Source organism: Hemicordylus capensis, chromosome 3 (assembly GCF_027244095.1).
Source record: "Hemicordylus capensis ecotype Gifberg chromosome 3, rHemCap1.1.pri, whole genome shotgun sequence".
Lineage (NCBI taxonomy): Eukaryota > Metazoa > Chordata > Lepidosauria > Squamata > Cordylidae > Hemicordylus > Hemicordylus capensis.
This window is the reverse complement of record NC_069659.1, coordinates 135,467,473-135,488,697: the sequence shown is the minus strand read 5'-3', so window position 1 is coordinate 135,488,697 and position 21,225 is coordinate 135,467,473. Positions and strand designations below refer to the sequence as shown.

General features: G+C 45.4%; 1 long non-coding RNA gene across 1 annotated transcript; it reads left to right on the top strand.

Moving 5' to 3' along the window:
• Window positions 1-1,802: 1,802 nt before the first annotated feature.
• On the top strand, window positions 1,803-13,559 carry LOC128352461 (uncharacterized). Its single transcript, XR_008320424.1, has 4 exons — window positions 1,803-2,975; window positions 4,205-4,329; window positions 9,802-9,893; window positions 12,871-13,559. It is a non-coding gene; the product is annotated as an uncharacterized LOC128352461 (long non-coding RNA).
• The last annotated feature ends 7,666 nt before the right edge of the window (window positions 13,560-21,225 follow it).

The window sequence follows — 21,225 nt, the reverse complement described above, 5'->3', positions numbered from 1 at the left end:
AAGAATTGGCAAGAGCTAGCAGAGGTGTCCCAGCAGCACACATCATGATGTTTTGGGTGGTGGCTTTCCACTACTGCTGTCTCACCTCCAAGAGGTTGCTGCCGGAAGATCAGCCGGTCTCCTTAAGGCCTGCACCTGAAGCCACGGCCCCTGGGAAAGGTTATGTTTCTTTCCAAGGGTGTGGCTACAGCAAGGAGTGTGGTGGCATTGGTTAGGCCTCTTTGCTCGAGACTAACGGTGGGCATCCCCAGTAGTGGGTGGCTCTAACTTGTGGGGAGGGCAGCATGTTGATCATCAGTGTTGGCAGTGGGTCGGGCCTCTGCCAAGCCAGTGGATCTTGCCATGAAGAAGGCAGTGGCTTTGCTGGAGGGCTCCCCATTGGGGTCAGGGTCTTCTTCCTGGATGAAGAGACCTGGAGAAGAACCATCTCCCTCAACAGGCCAAAGCAACAGTTCTGCCCCAGTGGGAAGAAGCCCTGCCCAGCTTTCCAAGGTCCAGAGTCAGGTTGCTCCTGGGAATGGGCTGCACTCTTCTAGGAGGATCCACCGCAGCCTCCGCCTCCTTCTAGAGAGTCTCCCCTTCCCCAGGTGGGGAAGGGGTTTTACCCCAGAAGGCACACTCCCTCCTGGTGTATTGGCCAGACTCAGACCAGCTTTGGGAATTTTCCCCTGGAGGGCTGGTGGTCTGTCTTCCTGGGGCAGTTTCTCCTTTCTGCTGCTTTCTGCCTGGGGCTGCCTCTTTGATCTTTTTGGAATGCTTCATCCTTTTCACCCTTTTCTTTGATGGTTCAGTCACAGGTGCTGGACCACCAAAGGAAAGTGGTTCCCTCAGAAGCAGCCCCATGCGCTGGCAGCAGGAGAGACAGCAACAGCTTCTGGGCCACTAAGTGGCTGATGGAGCTGATGGGCCTCCTCACACAAGGTCTCTCTTCCTCTGCCCCTAAAAGGAAAGAAGGAAAGAATGGTTTGTTTTCTTTTTCTTTCTTTCAGACATTTATACACCTCCACAGTTCAAAACTCTAGGCTGTTTACATAATCTGTTCTAGTTCTTTGGACAAAAGCAAGTCTGAGAAGTTCACATTATTGTTGTACTAATGTTAACGTTTAATGTTAGCTTGGAGTTCCCCAGAACTAGCCAGCCTTGGCGTGTTTAGCCCCGGGGAAGAACCCCCAAAGACCCGTGACCTGCATCCAGCCAGAAAGCCAGGCTCATTCCTCCTGCAGCCCCTCGAGCAGTGCTTCAAGACCATATGGGGAGTTGCTACATTCATCTAAAGGCAAGTATCCAGCAAAGAAATGGGTCTTCTCTAGAAGAACAGGGAAGCGGGCTGGAGTATTAACTTCCTACAGCTCCCGGCTGCCACGAGCAAGAACCAGCTCCTAATTCAAGATCAGGCTGATGACATTAGCCGCTCTTACTGCTCTCTCACCATGCGATGGTGAGCCCTTTTTCATTATTAATGGAAATGAAGTGGGGGTGCGGGAATAGAGAACTCACCTACTTTGTAAGGGGCATGCAAGTTAATGGTTCCATCTAAGGAGAAGGTCTTTGGACAGAAGGCAGAACAAACGGAAAAGCCAAGCTGTGGAAGCAGGCTTTGACCCATAACTACACAGGTAGCTTCTAAATATTGGTGGTCAAAAAACCCTGCTGGTTTAGGACCAGAATTAAGGCTATCTCAAGCTCGCTGAGATTAGTGATTTTTATAAAATAGGTGTCAGCAAAGTAGCCCTGCCCATGGCAGAAGTCAAGGGCAGTTCTCCTGTCAGCATTCTGACTGTGGGGGAGGGGCAGCAGGAAACTGTCAACTGACAGAAGTGTGAGGTAATTCTGGAGCCGTGTGAGGGAGTCGCTCTCTGCCTGACACAGATGAGAGAGTTGTGGTGGGGGAAGAAGAGGATGCTGCCTCGAAAATAATCCCACACACTGCTTCTTCCCCACACTGCTCTACATATCTACCTGGATTTCCCAGTATTTATCTCCCTCCCCCAATTACCTAAGAGTTTAATGAACTTCCATCATTAAAGAGGCATTGCACCTACAACATAATCTAATAGCTGGCTGGCAAAATGTGTCAGCATGCTGGCTTCATTATCTAAACCAGGGATGTTGGGTCCCCAGATGTTATTGGACTTCAACTCCCATAATCCCCAACCAAAGGCCGCTGGGGATTATGGGAACTGAAGTCCAATAACATCTGGGGACCCAATGTTGAGAATCCCTGATCTAAACAATCATGCTCTGCCTAACTTCACCCGTACTTACTTTCCATAGACTTTAATAGGGAAAGAAAACCTTAATAACTTTTGAACCGCTGCTCAAAACTTCACCAGACCAAAAAACAGCACTGTCCGCAAAAACAGCAAAAAACTTCACCAGACCAAAAAACAGTCTGTCAGAGTACATCAGATGTTTTCTTCCAAATTTGCAAGAAATTTGTGCTACACTGTTCTAAAGACTGGGGGGAAGCACCAAAGTGTCAGTTTTCTGCACCTTTTTACCTGCTGCAGCTTGGCATTTTAAAAATCAGATATCTTTGTAGACATCATAAAGTAGATCACACACACTAAGTTTCAAGTTATTAGTTTAACAGTTGTCATATTGATAAGCAATATAATTTGGAGGCGTATAATAGTGGAACTTTAAAAAAATAATAATCTCCTTTATTAAAGGGGCTCTACTAAGCCCCTTTAATCCCACAATTTCCTGCCTAGCATGATGAGAGACAATGTCCAATCTTTAGCAGCTCTGAACTTATATTTTGGTAATCTCCAAAGGAGAGCAGATATTATCTTTCCTGAGAGTAAAACTCCAACTGAACTGGCATCAGTTGAGAAATGGGCAACTGAACAGTGATGATGCAAAAAATTGTGGGGTTGTCCCTGTGGCAACCTGCAGGTTCTGATGTTGGGGCCAGAAGATGAGGTCATGGCAGAAAGCAGCAGAGCAGACCAGGAGCCACCCATCACAGCAGAGTTAGTGAAGGGAAACTCAGTTCATGCAGTCTGGGAGACAACCAGTCTTCATAGGCTCCCTACAGCCATCAACCAATCTATCAAACCTTCAGGTTGCCTTTCAAAAGGGGAAACCAGGCCCAAGAATAATTTTCAAATCTAGCTGGCCATTTGACATCTCTTCAGTGTTTGAACAGAAGCCCAAGATGCTAGGCTTTCATAATTGCCAGCACTAGGGGTGTGCACAAAACCAGCTGGCCCGGTTTGGTTTGAGTCTGAACTGGACCTGGACCGAACAGGCCAGTTCAGTCTGGCACCCCCTCAAACTCCCCCTGTTTGGTTTGGTTCAATTGGGGGTGTGTGTTTGCAAATAAATATTTTTTTAAAATTCTTTTTAGTCACCTACACCCTCTGGGGGTCGCTAGCGTGGCTGGGGGGGGGGGTTCCAGAGGTGCCTCCCCCCCCCGCCAGCCTCCAAAGTTTCTCCCTTTGCCTGTTCCAGGAGCTCTTTCGTCCATCCCAAGTGCTCTTCAGCCCATTCTGGGCCTCACCCCCATCACGGCAGACATTTTGGAGGACACTGTGCATGCCTAATGGGCCTCTGTGTGGCCTGTTCATGAGCCAGGCCACGCAGAGGCCCATTAGGCATGTGCAGCAGCCTCCAAAATGGCCACAACAACGGAGATGAGGCCCAGAACAGGCCGAAGAGCAGCTAGCAACCTCCAGAGGGGTTAAGTGACTAAAAAAACAATAATTATTCGTGAACACCCCCCAACGGCTTGGGTATTCGAACTGGGGGGTGTTCGGTCCGGCGCTGGACTGTCAAATTTGTTTTCATACCCCTAGCCAGCACCATATCTCATTAGTGAGAGCTGGCCACTGTTGTATGGAAGGCTTAGGGTCCCACAGGATCTAGGAGCCTGTGGTCCTCTTACTATTATGCCTGGCAACTTTTTATTCATGTGTTGCAGGAAGTGAAAGAGCACCCATAAGAGCAGTGATGCGGTACATTGCCTAAAAGGCTGTGAATCAAAGTACTGGGTTCAAATGTTACTTCTGAAATGGGCTCAGTTAATGACCTTCAGTAAGCTACTCTCTCACCCTCAGCCCCATCCACAACATGGTAGTTAATTTAATTTATTGCATTTTTATACTGCTTTTCTGCCTTGACAAAGGCACCCAAAGCAGTTTACAATATTAAAAAACAGACCAACAAACTATATAAGATTTACAAAGTATTGTTATTTCAGGCCAATGATGGTCTTTTTAAGAGCTGAGGACATAAGAAGAGCCCTGCTGGATCTGGCCTAAGGCCTATCTAGTCTAGCATCCTGTCTCACAGAGTGGCCAACAAGATACCTCTGGGAGCCTACAGGTAAGCATGCCCTCTGCCCTGCTGTTGCTCCCCCACAACTGATATTGAGAGGCATCTCTGAGGCTGGAGATGGCCCATAGCCACCAGACTAGTAGCCATTGATAGACCTGTCCTCCATGAATTTGTCTAAGCCCCTTTTAAAGCCATCCAAGCTGGTGGCCATCACCATATCCCATGGCAGAGAATTCCATAGATTAATTATACACTGAGGCTCTTCTCACGATTATGGAGAAGAGCCTCTAGGGGGTTTGTGGGGAGAACGGGCTTAGCCAGCAGTCTGCTCTGGGTGGCCGCAGTAGCTGCCCACACGACTGCTGGCTCCGTCACGGAGCCGGCCAGGGCTGGGGAGTTCAGGGGCTGCGTGGCCCCTGGAAGCTCCAGTATGCCCTGCACGAGCATGCAGGGCATACTGGAGAGACCTCTGAGCCGGGAGGCTGCTTTTAAGCCTCCCAGGCAGGTGTCTGCCCATGAGTAGCCGCGATGCAGAGCTGCGCTGCGCTGCAGCTACTCACGATTTTAAAAACCGGGTTTGTGGAGCGTCCCCCCCAGTTTAAGGGGCGGGCTATCTAAGCAGGCTAGCCGCTTGTAAGCCACTGGGCTTGCTTGCGAGCCTGGTGGTTTACACGAGCAGAAAAAATCGGGCTAGGCCTAGCCCAATTTTTGCTGCTCATGAGAACAGTCCCACTGTGTGAAAAAGTACTTCCTTTTGTCAGTCCTAAATTTCCCAACCTTCAGTTTCATGGGATGGCCCCTAGTTTGAGTGTTATGAGAGAGGGAGTCCCCCCGGATTGCTTCTTGAAAATCGGAGCTGCATTGGCTACTTTCCAGGCCTCTGATACAGAGCCTGATTGTAGGAACAAGTCACTTTTTTGTTGTTGTTAGGAGATCAGCAATTTCATGTTTGAGTTCCTTCAGAACTCTTGGGTGGATGCCATCTGGCCCTGGAAATGTGTTAATTTTTAGTTTTTCAAGACATATTCCCTTGTCACCTCAAATTTACCCAGTTCTTCAGCCCCTAAACCTGAAAAGCTCAATTCCAGAGAGGATATATGGTCAGTATCCTCCACTGTGAGGACAGATGCAAGAACTCATTCCACTTCTCTGCAATCTCCTTATCCTCCTTAATCATCCCTTTCACACCCTCATCATCTAAGGGTCCAAACGCCTCCCTGGCAGGTTTTCTACTTCTGATATATTTAAAACGTTTTTGTTCCCTTTGACACCCCTAGCTATATGCTCCTCAAACTCTCTTTTTGCATCCCTTACTGTCTCCTTGCATTTCTTTTGCCAGAGTTTATGTTTCTTTCTGTTCTCTTTATTTAGGCAGGACTTCCATTTTTGGAAGGAGGTCTTCTTCCCTTTTATAGCTTCCCTGACTCTACTTGTTAACCATGCTGGTGTCCCTCTGAACCTGGTGGTACCTTTCCTCCTTCTTGGTATACATTCTGACTGTGCTTGTTGTATTGTGGTTTTAAATAAGTTCCACGCTTTCTGGAGTGATTTGACCCCACTGACCTTCCCTTTTAACTTCCTTTTAACCAGTCCCCTCGTTTTTGAGAAGGTTCCTCTTCTAAAGTCCAATGCATTTGTGTTGGACTTCCTTGACAATTCTCCACTTGCATATATGATGAATTGGATCACACTATGGTCACTGCTACCCAATGGTTCTGCAACTCTTAACATCTCGCACCAGGTCCTGGGCACCATTTAGGATTAAGTCCAAGGTCGCCATCTCTCTGGTTGGTTCTGCAACTAACTGTTCTAAGCCACAGTCTTTTAGCATGTCTAGAAATCTGGCCTCTCTTTCCTTACCTGAATGTGAATTTACCCAGTCTATGTGCAAGTAGCTGAAGTCATCCATTATTACTGCCCTGTGTCTCTTTGACGCCTCTCTGATTTGCTTCTCCAACTTCAGGTCACTCTCAGTGCTTTGATTCAGAGGGTGATAGGACATCCCTAGTAACACATTTCCTTTCAGTCCTCGTAATGTTACCCACAATGATTCTGTGGAGGACTCTGGTCCAACTAGGTTTTCTAGATTCTTGTATTCTATCCCTTCTTTAATATAAAGTGCTACTCCACCCCCATTCCTCCCCTCCCTGTCCCTTCTGTATAGTTTATATCCAGGAATAATCACGTCCCACTGGTTCTCACTGTTCCACCAGGTTTCCATTACACCCATTCATATCTATGTTTTCATTAGTAACCAAGCACTCCAGCTCACCCATCTTCGCTCAAAGGCTTCTGCCATTGGTATATAAACACCTACATGCCGAGTCCATTACCTGGTATTGGTGGGTACTATCTCCCTTACCATCATTTGACCTATTTGGCAAGCTATCATGTATTTCCTTCTGTTCAACTCCTGGCTGTACTCTGTCCCTTTCTGGTTTATCCAAAACATGTGCACCCTCACACCTTCAGGGATTTTGTTGGCCAAACCAGATACCACCTAGTTCCTGTCAGCAACCCCCAAGGTGTCATTTAAAAGCTGCTCTGCGACTTTCTTGATTTTAAGTGCCAGTAGTGTGGTTCCACCTTGGTTCAAGTGGAGCCCGTCCTTGTTGTACAGGCTTTGCTTTCCCCAAAATGTATCCCATTGCCCAACAAATATAAACCCCTCCTCCTGGCACCACCATCTCATCCACGAATTAAGACCCCTCAGCTCCACCTGTCTCGCTGACCCTGCACGTGGAACAGGTAGCACTTCAGACAATGCTACCCTGCGGGTCCTGGACTTCAGTATGCTACCTAGCAGCCTAGATTTGGTTTCCAGGACCTCCCGACTGCACTTCCCAACATCATTGGTGCCAACGTGAACCACAACAGCTGACTTCTCCCCAGCACTGCCTAACAGCCTACTTAGATGCAATGTGGCATCCGCAACCTTCACACCAGGCAGGCAAGTCACTGTGAGGTCTACACACAGGTCACAGATTCATCTCTCTTTGCCCCTGCTACTAGGAGGTCCCCAGCCCCTGGAGGAGTATCCTCTGTGTGAGAGGATATGTGTGCATCACCCAAGGATGGGTTCCCCGCTAAGGAAGTGTTTCCCTCTTCCTCAGATGTCCTCTTTCCCTGAGTCTTTCACTCTCCATGACAGCAGAAGTGCTATCAGCCTGGGACGGGGATGCTTCTATCAGATCCCTGAGCGTCTCAGCCACACACACCTCTCTGCCTCCCAAAGCTTCACCAGGTCAGCCACCTTGGCTTCGAGGCAGGGGTGTAGCAAGGCTGGAGTGGGCCTGGGGACAAGATTTTAAAACGGGCCCCTCACTGCTGGTTAACAAAGGAGATTTTCAACCGTGCATTGCAATCCTTTGTATGTTTTCTCAGAAATCCTAACAAATTCAGTAATGTTTGCTTCCAGGTAAGTGTGTAGAGAATTGCAGCCTCAGGCAGCAAATCTAACATTTAGCTGAAAGTACATATCACTGAAACCTAAAGGAATTTGTAATTTTCTGTCATGAAACAAGCCACTTATAGAACTTTTTTATTTTTTTTTATTTTAAAAATATTAAAAACCAACAATTTGTCCAATCCACTTCAATTTAAATATACATATTCCTCCCACTCTGCCCTACATCTCTCTGCTCAATACCAAAGCCCTATGCCAAGTTATTCCAGGTGATTTTTTTATTGTTTTGTAAACCGCCCAGAGAACTTGTGATTTGGGCAGTATAGAAATGTATTTAATCATCATCATAATCATCATCTAAAGGCTGGAGCAGAAAGGGGGATGGTTTTTTTAAATGAAAGCAAAGCACAGCTTCTTCCATATGGGGGTGGAATTATGGTCTAAAAGGGGATTCTGCCATGAAAAAAGCCACTTATAGGACTTAAAAATAATGTTTTTTAAATTAAAAAAAATTAAAAACCAGAAAATTCCTCAATGTCTGAATTAAATATTCAGAGTCTTCTCAATCAGCCCTATATCCCCCCCCCTTATATTAAAGCCCTATGGCAAGCCAATCCCTAAATAGCCAAGGGGAGGGGGACCACAAAAAGGAAATCAAATCCTACCTCCATTACTAAGCCTGAGAAGTCAAAAGCTGGGCAGAGCTGTGGTGGGCAAGGGCAGCCAGCGCTGGCCAGCATGCCTGCCTCCTTCCTCCCTTCCTTGCTATCTGATAGCCAGCCAGCAGTTCAGGCTTCAGTGAGGCCTGCATGGAGGCCTTTCTAGAAGCCCCGCCCACCCACCAAGCAACTCGGAGACTGAAGGAAATGCAGCAGCTTGCAAGCTGTTTAGCTTGCCTTTCCAGAGCAGGGGGGCGAGCAGGAGAGAGGGCCAGCAGGCAAGCAGGACTGGCTTAGGAGCCTTGGGGGGCCTAGGGACAATTCCTCCCCTGCCTGTGCAATAGACCCTATGGCCCTGCTCCAAGGGAACAAAACTATTCCCTAAGAGCCAAGAGCTCTTTGCGCTGAGCACACACCCAAGATTTCCGGACCTTCGGTAGATAGCCATACACACAACACTCTGTGCAATAACTGGGAAGCATCCCATCCCTGCTGGCATTAGGACAAGAGCTCCCAGACCTGGGCGCCTCTTTTCTTCATACCAGCCTACCTTTCAGGATTGTTGTAAGGATTACTGCAAGATAGTCTGTGTGAAATGCTTTGAATGCCCTATAAAGCACTATATAAGAGCAAATAATTTTTATTTAGTATATTTATATCTCACCTTTTTTTAATGTGCCAGCATTCAGTGCTTGGTTTTCCATGGAGGGCTTAGGTTCAGCGAGATTCCGGCATTATCTGCCTTCAGACCCTCATTTCCTATTCTTTTTGACATATCTTTCACTTGCCACTTCCCTCTCTCCATGTCTCAGACTGCCGGTGAGGGCTCAAGTAATGGATGGCTCCTCCATATGAGAAACATTCCTTCCACATAAAAAAGCACTTATTAGTTATGGCAGGATTCCAGCCTAGCTTGATCTCCTTGATCTTCTGGTCTTCTGTGTGTAATGTTGCTATTGTTGTCTTTAAATGGAAGTCCCCACCTGCTGTGGGAAGCAGGACAGGCCAGACATGGGGTGACCACCTTCCCAGAAAGAGACCATTGTGGCCAAGTTAGAGTAGAGTCTGCAAAATGGTTAGCCGAAGCTGTGGCAACAGGTAGTCACCCTATTCCAGCAAGAGCAAGCTACAATGGGCACCCGAGCTTTCTTGAACCAGGGAGATGGGCCTTTGGATTCAAATGACAATTGAGGCCATCAGTTGTTTCATGTGACTTCAACTGGATTAGGGTCACTCTACATCAGGCCTGCTCAACTTCGGCCCTCCTGCAGATATTGGCCTACAATTCCCATAATTCCTGGCTATTGGCTGCTGTGGCTGAGAATTATGGGAGTTGTAGTCCAAAAACTGCTGGGGGGCCTAAGTTGAGCAGGCCTACTCTACATAGAAGAATACACGGTTCAAGCAAATGACAAAATGCAACTTCTTGAATGCCCATTTCCATTGCTAATTCAGCCCTGTAGCACATTCTTCTCCTGATGGGATTTTCCACTAGCTGACATCACATACCCTATTAGAAGACTCCTTCAAGAAGCCAAGAAAAACAAGTAATGTATATAATTGTGTTATATCTATATTTATTCATTCAGTTTAAATCCTGAAGTGTATTGTGGTGCCTTGCTTTGCGATTGTGAGTCACCAAAGAATAAACTCTCCAGCCCCAAAATTACCTTATATCAAAATGTTTATTACAAAAATTTATATACCATTTCCCAACAAAAACGTTCTCAAAGCAGTTTACACCAAAGGTTTTGCTATTATAAAGGCTTAGGAGGGATATAATGGAACTTCAGTTCACTCTTATAAATCGCACACCAATTCTTGAAGAAACTCTTGATAATGTTGTGTAGCAATCAGACATTATGGCTTTTGTGGGAAAATCCATCCAAGTGAGTGGTGTGTTTTTTAAGCTCGTATTTCCACAAGATGGATGAACATATAAGCAGTCTTCTACTCTAAGAATTATTCTGGATCTCTCTTGTCTGAATAAATTCAGGATTTAAGTTCAGCAATCAAGTTCAGGAATCATATTTAATGCCCTACAAGAACTTATGGTGGGAAATGACCAGTCTGTGGATGGCTTGCACTCTCCTGAGGAGGTCTTGGGAAAGGAGAGATGGACACTGATCCAAAGGGCGTGAGGCTGATGACTTCAGCATCAGCTTTGCCAGGGAGCTTGGTGGTGGTTTTGCTCCTTGACAACTATGTATCTCACTATCGGGGTGGCCGTTTCATGATGCAAGGAAAGGCGGGCAGCAGTTTATTGGGCAGCCAGCAGGGGACCCTTGCAAGCTTTGCAAGGAGTGCACCTCCTCACACTCTTTGCCAAGCTTGCAAGAAGCAGGAGGAGAGGACAGGAGGCTGCTGGCAACCTTCCCTCCTCCCTGCTCCCCTTGCACAGTGCACACTCAGAGCTTGCAAGGGTTGCTTTGGAATGGGCTTGGCCCCCACCAGAGGCGTGGGGGAAGGCAGCACTTTGCACCTCTTCTCGGATGCTGAAATACCTTGAGCAGCTCCTGCCATCCACATCCTGCTATCCTGCCGCTAAGGTTTGGGCTGAATAGGGACAGATGTTCCCCTCTTTCTAAATACAAGGAGCCATCACTTGAAAAAGGTGCTTCTTTGCCCAGTTAGGAGGGGCTGGCTGGAAAAAGTCAGACATGAAAACAAGAAAAGGTCACTGAGTTACCATCATTCAAGCTGGCAAGCTGTGGGCAGCTTCTATCAGACTGGCAGGGAGGAGACTGAAATTGTGGCAGGACCAGGCTTACCTCCTAATGTATTACAGTTCCATGCTAAATGTGCGCCCTTTAGAAGGACAGCTGTTTTAGAGCATTTGTACAAATGATGTTCAGTTCAGTTCAGTTTATTGTGATCTTTGATCAAATACAAAATCCCAATCAAATAAATCTACCCTGAGGGTAGATATCAATATAAACACATACATGCATATACATATAAAAAATCAGTTACATAGAAGAGTGAGATTTTTTAAAAAAGCTAAAACAAAATTAAATAGAAAAAGCAGGGACAATTAAAATTGACTGTTTCTGACACACCATGAGCGAATTTTAATCGCAGCTGTACAGAATTTGGCTACTGTGTACGAGACGTATGTGTGTTTATCAGAAAGAAATAAGTTTATATAGAATTCATCTGAATTGTCAGGGTATCTAAGAATGAGAGGAGCAATATATTTGGAACGCAGCTCGCGATAGAAAGAAAAATACAGAAGCACATGACCAACCATCTCAATATTCCCACTTCCACAAGGGCACAGTCTCTCCAAATAAGGAACTCTCCTATACCTACCCTTCAGTACTACAGAGGGCAGCACATACAGCCGAGCCAATGTCAGGGCTCTTCTGTGTGCTGGATATATCAGGTCATACAGGTATTTTCGCTGGTGTACAAATGATGTGGGACATCCATGATCACAGCAATGAGTCCAAGGAGCCATTGCAAATGTGACAAGGATCCAAAAGAGGTGACCTCTTCCTCCTCCTAATTTAATATAGTTGATATATAACCTTTTCCCTCACCCTTGCCTAATGAAATATATTTATGTTCTTGACTAATGATAGATACTTGTGTTTGTTTGCATTTTTGAGAAAATAAAAATTAAAAACATTTATTCCTTTTCCATTTCAATAATAACTTAGTAGATCTGCAAAGAATATATAATTTTGTTAATAACTTTTGGAAGTGTAGGAAAAAATGTCCTAGGAATAATAGCTATTTTTGGAAGAGCATTGTTATTTGTGGTCATTGTCATAATACTTGCATATACTATTTGAAAATAGCAATCAAAATGTTCTTGAAGAATCTCTATAAAGAAAATTGAAAAATATATTTTTAAAAAACCCACTAAAAATGGTATAATATTGTACCTGTTTGATTAATAGTCTATATGCAGGACATTGGTTTGGTTCACATACAATATCAAACCATGTTGTTAACAACAACTACTCCTACTCCTACTCCTTTATTTGATGGCCACCCCATAGCGGATGGGTGGATGGCTCACAAAGTTAAACAATAGAGCAACAGAATAAAAATACAATTAAATCATGTTAAAACAAAAACAAATGTTTTGGCTATTCTCAGGTTTTGCCCATCCCCTTCTCCCTCCCTTCTCCCCTCTGATTCCCTCTGCAACATGATAGTTCAAACTGGGCAAACTATGGTTCCTCTACTTCAATAAATGTGTACCATTGATAACAGATAACTTTGATGGCTAGCTTTACCATTTCCATTGCAAATTAACACATGATTTAGTTTTCATTGTTAAAAATATTTTGCCAACATGGATGATCTTGGGGTATGTCCTCTCACCCCAGGATAGTTTGGTCATGGGAATGATTCTGCTAAGTCAAACAGAGACATTAACCATGCATCAGGAGATGTACAGTAATCCTTGTGGTAGAATGGGTGATAAAAATGGTTGTCTACGTATATCCATTTTTGAATTATATGTCTGTATTTTGCTTCTTTCCCTAAATCATGTACATGTACTTTTTCTAGGGCTGTTGGGTATAAGACTGGAGCAATCAAGAGCTTACTATAGGCAACTAAAGGATTTTCTTCATGGCTTTGGTGAGGACAGCTAGAATGTCAGGCAAGAAAATGGGGAAGCTATTTTAAAATCTGTGCCTATACTGGTGACCTACAGCATTATTTAGCAAGGAGTATTTATTTTAAGGTCCAATCAAAAGTATATTGACATTGATGAAAAGAGTCCTGGAGACTTAAGTGGGCAATATTAGGCTTTACGTGCACATTTTGGATATGACAAATGAAGCGGTAAAAAATCATTATATGCACTGCACTGCTGCGCCAGTGTACGTGAAGCATTCTGACATGACATCTGATGTTCCAAAGTGGTTTTTAACTCATTCTGTGTAGCATTGCCTCAGGAGAAAACCATTCATTCAAGAACATGTGTGAGAAGAGCTGCAGTAGCCTACCGCAGTGGCCCCGGGCGACATGCTCTGTGTCACCTGCTGTATTGCCCTGTCTTTGAGACACCCTGACTTCCTTTTCCTTCAAGCATCTGAGCATTTCCCCCCACCTTGTTCACTAAGGAAAGCCAAGTTCCTTTGTCCCAATGTCCCAGCTCTAAAAAGAGACATTTTTGACATGTTCTTTGTTCCTAGATTGTCTGTGTACACAATGTAAAAGGCTGCATCAATAAAGAAAACATTGCAATTTGATTTGTTTGTGGATTTTTATTTTTAGGATTAAATCGGAACAAGTTAGTGTCTCAGCAGTGCTTTAAGGCTTTTAATCAACACTAATAAAACTATTTCCCCCATAGGCCTACCATGACAGCATTACAACCTGTCCCTGCCTACACTGCTACATACTAACCAATGGAAATATCTAATTGTGTGTTGTGATGTTTTTAAAAGAGAGTTGTAGATTCTAAATGTTTTCCAGCTTGATCTTATCCAGTGTTGGCCATGAGATTTTGCTGCCTGCAGAGAAGAACTAAATGGTGCCCCTCCCTTGCCTCTGCAGTCGATTTTTTTCTATTAAAATCACTTCCTAATTCCTTCCTTCCTTCAAAACCCCTCCCTTTCCTTCCTTTTTTATTAGGAAGCACTGAGGAGAAGCAATGACGTTTCATTTTCCTTCCTCTTCAGGCCGCTCATGGGAGGAGCACATTCTGGGGTGCGGTTGCCATGTAGCCCCTGAGAATTGGCTTACAGTCTGCCACCTGATGTGGCCTGCTTCACCCTGCCTCACTGCAGGGCCGGTTCTGATCTTATCCATGATTTTAGCAGATGAAATTTAAGTGCCTGGGAATGACAATTTGCTGAAAGCTGGTTTCTGCCAGCTTCTCTGATAACAGACATGCCTGTGAGATTCGGGAAGCAGACTCTCTGAGGCTTGCCCCCCATGTTCTGAGGAAAGCTTGGCAGGGGCTGATACAAGATATTTCCTCAGAGTTTCCAGGCTTGAAGGAAATGGAGGAAATATTTTGTCTCAGTCCCCTCCAGAGCAATCATTGGAACATGGGCGGGGGGTGGGGCAAGCCTTAGAGGGTCTGCTTCTCAAATGGCTCACAGACATGTCTGCTATCATAAACGTGAACTCTCATATATATGTGAAGACCTAAGATAACACACAAAGTACAATCCCTTTTGCACTCTCTTTACACAACACTTAGCAAGAGAATGAGCTAGGTGATTGGAGAGTCTGAACTGATTTGGATGATCCTTTGAAGTAGCATTTTAATCATGTAGTGAGGGGTGGGCTGTACATTCTGGCCCCACATGACAGTGGTGGGGATGGAATAGTGTACAGGGTAGGGGAATATGTGCATGTACATGCTGCTTCTCACATGATGAGTGGACCAGTCAGACATTCTCTTCCAAACCAATGCAGTGTAGGTTTTCTCTGCATCCCCATGCTGTTGCTACAGTTGGGGGAGAAGTGGTTGTTGTGCCAAATATATATCCAGTCATATGTTCCCTCCTCTCCCTGCTGGAACATCATCTGTAGCAACTGCAGCAGAGTTTGAGGAAGAGAGCTTTTTTTCTCAGCTGGATTGCATACTGCTTCATTCCGCTTGCATCACTGGGGATATAGGATAGGAGAGGGTAAGGATTTGTGCAGAGATCATAGAAAGGAACAATCTTGTGCCACTTTAAACTAGGTTAGGTATGAAGGAGCGGGGCAATGCCCGGCTTGCTGCTCCCTGAGGTGAGAAGGGATAGTTGGGTGGAGAATATGGCAGCCATGGTAATCCATTCCATTCCAAAGCACTGGCTTTATATGAAATGGCTTATGGTGCTGTAGTGAAATGAAGAGAAAGGTGCAGAAGGAGTTTAAGATTTGGAGTGCCATGCTAACATAGATGAGATGACTGAGGAAAACAGAAATATTTTAAGGCTCTGCTATGAGGATTCCAAACTGATAATCTGGAAACATTGAGATTCTAAAGAGAGAAGAGCACAGAGAAGAGCTCCCTGCAGGTCTGTGAGGAGAGTGGGTATGGCCGATCCTCCTTGCAGACTATTGCTTACTCTTCCCTGAGTGGGCAGATTGCCTGCCCAGACAAGTGACAGCTTGTCTGGGGCCCACCTGCTGCTCACCTGGCAGCTCCAGGGGTCGGGAGCAGGGAAGCACCACCACACAATACCCTGCCCCTCCGGAGCCCCAGTAATGCACCGTGCAAGTGCGCAGTGCATTACTGGGAGCCCTTCCCACCCCAAGTGTGCCTACTGTGGCTGCAAGCAGTAACAAAATGCACTTAAGAGAGTACTCACTCCCTTAACCTCATTTAAAGAGGAGGCTACTTTGATGGGTTTGCCACCATGTAGCCACTGGGATCAGGCCTGATCTCAGTGATGCACACGAATGTGCAAAACTGGGCTGGGCTACCTTAGTCTGGTTTTTCTTGTTCGTGTGAATAGCCTCATGGTCAAAGGGAACATGATAGCAACCTTGCTAAAGCTAAGCAGGTCTAGGCTTGGATGGGTGATACTTGGGAATCCAAATACACTGCCTTGAGTTCCATGATGGGAAAATGTTGGGATTTAAATGGTGAGATATAAGATGCGGAAAAATTCACCTCCAAATTTCCTGAAAGAACATGTAACCCAAGGGTCTATGTGGTTTGGAAAATAGAAAGTGAGCAGAGGAGTTCCTTCAAAATACATAGGCTTTTGTTCACAGGCTGTACTTTGAAGCAGAGGCAAGTTAAAGACAGTATAAGCCTATTCACACAAGCAGTCTAAACCAGGCTAGGGCAGCAACAATGTACATGTAGAAGCCATCTCTGAAATGACCTCTGGACAAGACAGAAAATGTTTGGCTCAGATACTCGAGAATAATCTGTACCACATATACCACATTGCCCAGACAACCAGTAATCAAAATCTGAGATAAATAATACATCCCCTTATTCTGTGGAGAAATAGTGGCCAACTTTTTTTTTTTTTTTTTTTTTGCAGTTGTGCCATAAATCACATAAGGTATTCATTGTGGGGGATCAGAATTTGAGGAATAAGTTAGATCTTCCTGTGCTGGCAGGTGTTACACTCCCCATAAGGAACAGGTTCGCAGCTTAGGAGTGCTCTTGGATCCAGGCCTCACCTTGGTTTCCCAAGTGGAGGCTATGGCCAGGAGCGCTTTCCATCAACTTTGGCTGATTCGACAGCTGTACTCATTCTTTTAAGAGAATGATCTCAAAACAGTGGTTCATCAGCTGGTAACCTCCAGACTTGACTATTGCAATGTGCTCTGCGCGGGGCTGCCTTTGTACATAGTTCAGAAGCTTCAGTTCGTTCAAAATGCAGCAGCCAGACTGGTCTCTGGGGTAACCCGGCGAGAACATATTATGCCCGTTGTCGAACAGTTGCATTGGCTGCCAACATGTTTCCGGGCAAAATACAAAATGCTGGTTATCACCTTTAAAGCCCTAAATGGCTTAGGTCTGGGTTACCTTAGAGAGCACATTCTTCTGCATGATCCCCACCACATGTTGAGGTCATCTGGAGTGGTCTGTCTCCAGTTACTACTACTGTAGCACCTCTTGTGGCAATTCAGAACCGGGCCTTCTCTGTAGCTGCTCCTGGCCTGTGGAATGTGCTTCCGGCAGATATCCATAGTTTGGGCTCATTGTTGGCCTTCAAGAGGTATGCAGTCTAGGGGTGCTTCTGGATCCATGTCTCTCCCTGGCATCCCAGGTTGAGGCAGTGGCCAGAAGTGCCTTCTATCAGCTTCGGCTGATACGCCAACTGTGCTCATTTCTTGAGATAGACGACCTCAAAACAGTGGTACATCGGCTGGTAGACCTCCAGACTGCATTACTGCAATGTGCTCTACGTGGGGCTGCCCTTGTACATAGTCCGGAAACTACAGTTGGTCCAGAATGCGGCAGCCAGGCTGGTCTCTGGGTCATCTAGGAGAGACCATATTACTCCCGTATTGAAAGAGTTACACTGGCTGCCGATATGTTTCCGGGCAAAATACAAGGTGCTGGTTATAACCTATAAAGCCCTAAACAGCTTGGGCCCTGGGTATTTAAGAGAACGTCTTCTTTGTCATGAACCCCACCACCCATTGAGATCATCAGGAGAGGTCCGTCTGCTTTTGCCACCGGCTCATCTGGCAGCTATTCAGGGATGGGCCTTCTCCGTGGCTGTCCTGAGGCTTTGCAATGTGCTCCCTAGTGAAATAAGAGCCTCCCCATCTTTGACAATTTTTAAAAAGTCTTTAAAGACACATCTGTTCAACCAGGCATTTAACTGATATTGTTTTAATGTTGTTTTTAGAATATTGTTTTTTTAAATTGTTTTTAAATTGCTGTATTTTAAATTTTGTTTTGTTTTGTTTTTAACTAACATTTTATCTTAACCAATTCCCATAGCCAAGAATTAACATTCCCACCAGCTGTTCTAACCAGCCAGGAAGGACAAGGGTCCAAGCAACATGTTGCCGCACCCATACTCGAGAGAATCGTGTCCATATCCTCGACCAACTCAAAGGTGTCCCATATAACATTGCAGGGCGGAATCTCCTCTATCTGATCAGATCCTACAGAAATAGAGTCCAACTCTAGCCAAAGGTGGGTGACTTTATCAGCAAAGAATTGAGCAAATTGATCACAGCAGCCTGATTGAACATCTACTGGCTCCTCTCTCCTAAGAAGGGAGTGGGTAATCTGAAATAAGGCCGCTGGACGAGAGTCAGCTGATGCAATAAGAGTGGAGAAATAGTGGGATTTTGCCACTCTTATCGTCCTAGAATATTCCCGAATATAAGCAAGTAGTCGTATTCGGTCATCTTCAGCACCAGTTTTCCTCCAATGGCGTTCCAAGCATCTTTTGGTCTGTTTCATCTCCCTAAGCTCCTCAGAGAACCAAGGGAGCCGGGATCCACGAACTGTAAGAGGATGCTTGGGAGCAATTTTATCTAACTCCCTCATGGCCTCAATGTTCCAAGATTCCACGAGCTGTGATGGAGAAACGCCTACCAGATTGCAAGGAATGTCCCCAAGAGCCTCCTGAAATCCAACAGGATCCATGAGGTGCCTGGGGCGGACCATCTGTGTTGTAGTGCTGTCCCGGTAGAGACAGGGGGCCACTGCAATCTGCATATTAATCAGAAAATGATCGGACCATGGCAGGGGAGAGATGACAATATTTTCCATGACCAGATCTGCCTGCCATTGCCCCAAAAGATAAACCAAGTCCAAGGTATGTCCACCCACATGAGTTGGGCCCGAAATGATCTGAGACAAGCCCATGGTAGCCATAGAGCTCATGAACTCCCAAACCATTGAACCCCCATCAGGAGCTGGAAGATTGAAATCCCCCAGAACCATAGGTCTAGGGGTCGTAATCACCAGGCCTGATACCAAATCAAGGAGCTCAGAAAGGGCAGCAGATGGACAACAAGGAGGTCGATAAACCAGGAGAAGCCGAAGTTTGTCACGTCGACCCAGACTTACAGAAATACATTCGCACCCCGTCACCTGTGGGATAGGGCCCCTGTTCAACATAAGATCTTCTTTAAATATCACCACGACACCACCACCCCGACCGTGACCTCGGGGATGATGAAACGCAGAGAAGCCAGGTGGACACATCTCAGTAAGGGGAACACCCCCATCCGGATCTAACCAGGTCTCAGTGATGCAAGCCAAATCTGCATGTTCATCTAAAAGGAAAGATGGAAGAAGATCTATTACAGACAGATCTGGCATTAAACAACAGCAACCTGAGACCATGAGTGGCTACAATCTGATCACTAGGACCGGAAGGAGAGGAGGAGGGGACAAAGGAGAGAGCCCGCCTCAAGTGGCATGACTTTAGAAGAATAGACCCTCCTCCTCCCACTATAATTCCCAAAGCCAGACACTGTTGAAATAATCTGTCCATTTCTCCCATCAGTAAAAAAGGCATCACCAACAATAGCCAATCGCCAGGGGGCCCTGGAGTACAGAAGAGAAATAAAAAAATGAAGAGAACTAACATAAAAATAAGAAAAATTAAAAGGAATACAATTAAGAAAATCTACAAAAGTGCAAAGAAAGTAAAAGACAAAATCTAAAAATTAAATAGGGTGAAGTCTCCAGTCAACAGATGAAGAAAATATTAACGAAGAATAGGAGGAGGTAACCCATGAGGCAAGAAGAAAGAGAAGAAAATAACAGCAGAAATGCTGGGGAAAGGGTGTAATCCAGATTTATTTATGAATAAATTAAAAAGCACTGGTCCCAGTACAGATCCCTGGGGGACCCCACTTACTTTCCTCCATTGCGAAAACTCTCCATTTATACCTACCCTCTGTTTCCTGTCATTCAACCAGTTAGCAATCCACACATGTACTTGTCCTCTTATCCCATGACTGCTTAGTTTCCTCAGGAGTCGTTGATGAGGAACTTTGTCAAAAGCTTTTTGGAAGTCCAGGTATACTATGTCAACTAGAACACCTAGATCCACACACTTGTTGACACTCTCAAAGAACTCCAAAAGGTTGGTGAGGCAAGATTTACCTTTGCGGAACCCATGCTGGTTCACTGCCAGCAGGGCCTGTTCTTCTATATGCTGTACAATTGTATCCTTGAGGATGCTTTCCATCAATTTGCCTGGAACGGATGTTAAGCTAACCAGCCTGTAATTTCCCGGATCACCCCTGGATCCCTTCTTGAAAATCGGTGTTACATTTGCTACTCTTCAGTCCTCTGGTACAGAACCTGATTGCAGGGATAAGTTATATATTTTAGCAAGGAGGTCAACAATTTCACATTTGAGTTCTTTGAGGACTCTTGGATGGATGCCATCCGGCCCTGGTGATTTGTTAGTTTTCAGTTTTTCCAGACAGTTTAGAACATCATCTCTCGTCATTCTATCTGATTCAGTTCTTTAGCCGCCATCCCCCAAAAACCTGGTTCAGGAACAGGTATATGCTCAATATCCTCTGCCGTGAAGACGGACGCAAAGAACTCATTTAGCTTCTCTGCAACCTCTATATCCTCCTTAATAATCCCTTTCACTCCCTCATTGTCTAATGGTCCAACTGCCTCCCTGGCAGGTTTCCTGCTTCTGATGTATTTAAAGAAGTTTTTCTTATTCCCCTTGAATAAGCTAAATGTTCCTCAAACTCTCTTTTTGCCTCCCTTATTGTTGCCTTGCAATTCTTTTGCCAGAGTTTGTGTTCCTTTCTGTTCTCTTCATTTGGACAGGCCTTGCAATTTTGGAAGGAAGTCTTCTTCCCTTTTATGGCTTCCTTGACAGTACCCGTTAGCCATGCTGGCATCTTCCTGGACTTAGTGGTACCTTTCCTCTTTTTGAGTATACAATCAAACTGGGCTTCTAGTACTGTGGTTTTGAGTAAACACCATGCACTCTGGAGTGAAGTGACTCTCCTGTTTTTCCCTTTGAGTTTCCTTTTCACCATACTCCTCATTTCAGAGACGTTTCCTCTTCTGAAATTCAAAATGTCTGTGTTAGACTTCCTTGGTGATTCTCTCCCCACATGTATGCTGAATTTGATGGCACTATGGTCACTGTTCCCTAAAGGATCGATGACACTGACATCCCGCACCAGATCCTGGGTGCCACTCAGAATTAAGTCCAAGGTTGCCTTCTCTCTGGTTGGTTCCAAGACCAACTGCTCTTTGGCACAGTCATTTAGTGTATCTAGAAATTTGACCTCTTTGTCATGACCTGAATGTGAATTTACCCAGTCTATCTGTGGGTAATTGAAGTCACCCATGATTACAGCCCTGCCTCTCCTTGACGCCTCCCTGATTTCCTGCTGTAACTCCCAGTCACTGTCAGCGTTTTGATCAGGAGGGTGATACCACATCCCCAGTAGCACGTTCCCTTTCAGGCCTTGTATTGTCACCCACAGGGTTTCTGT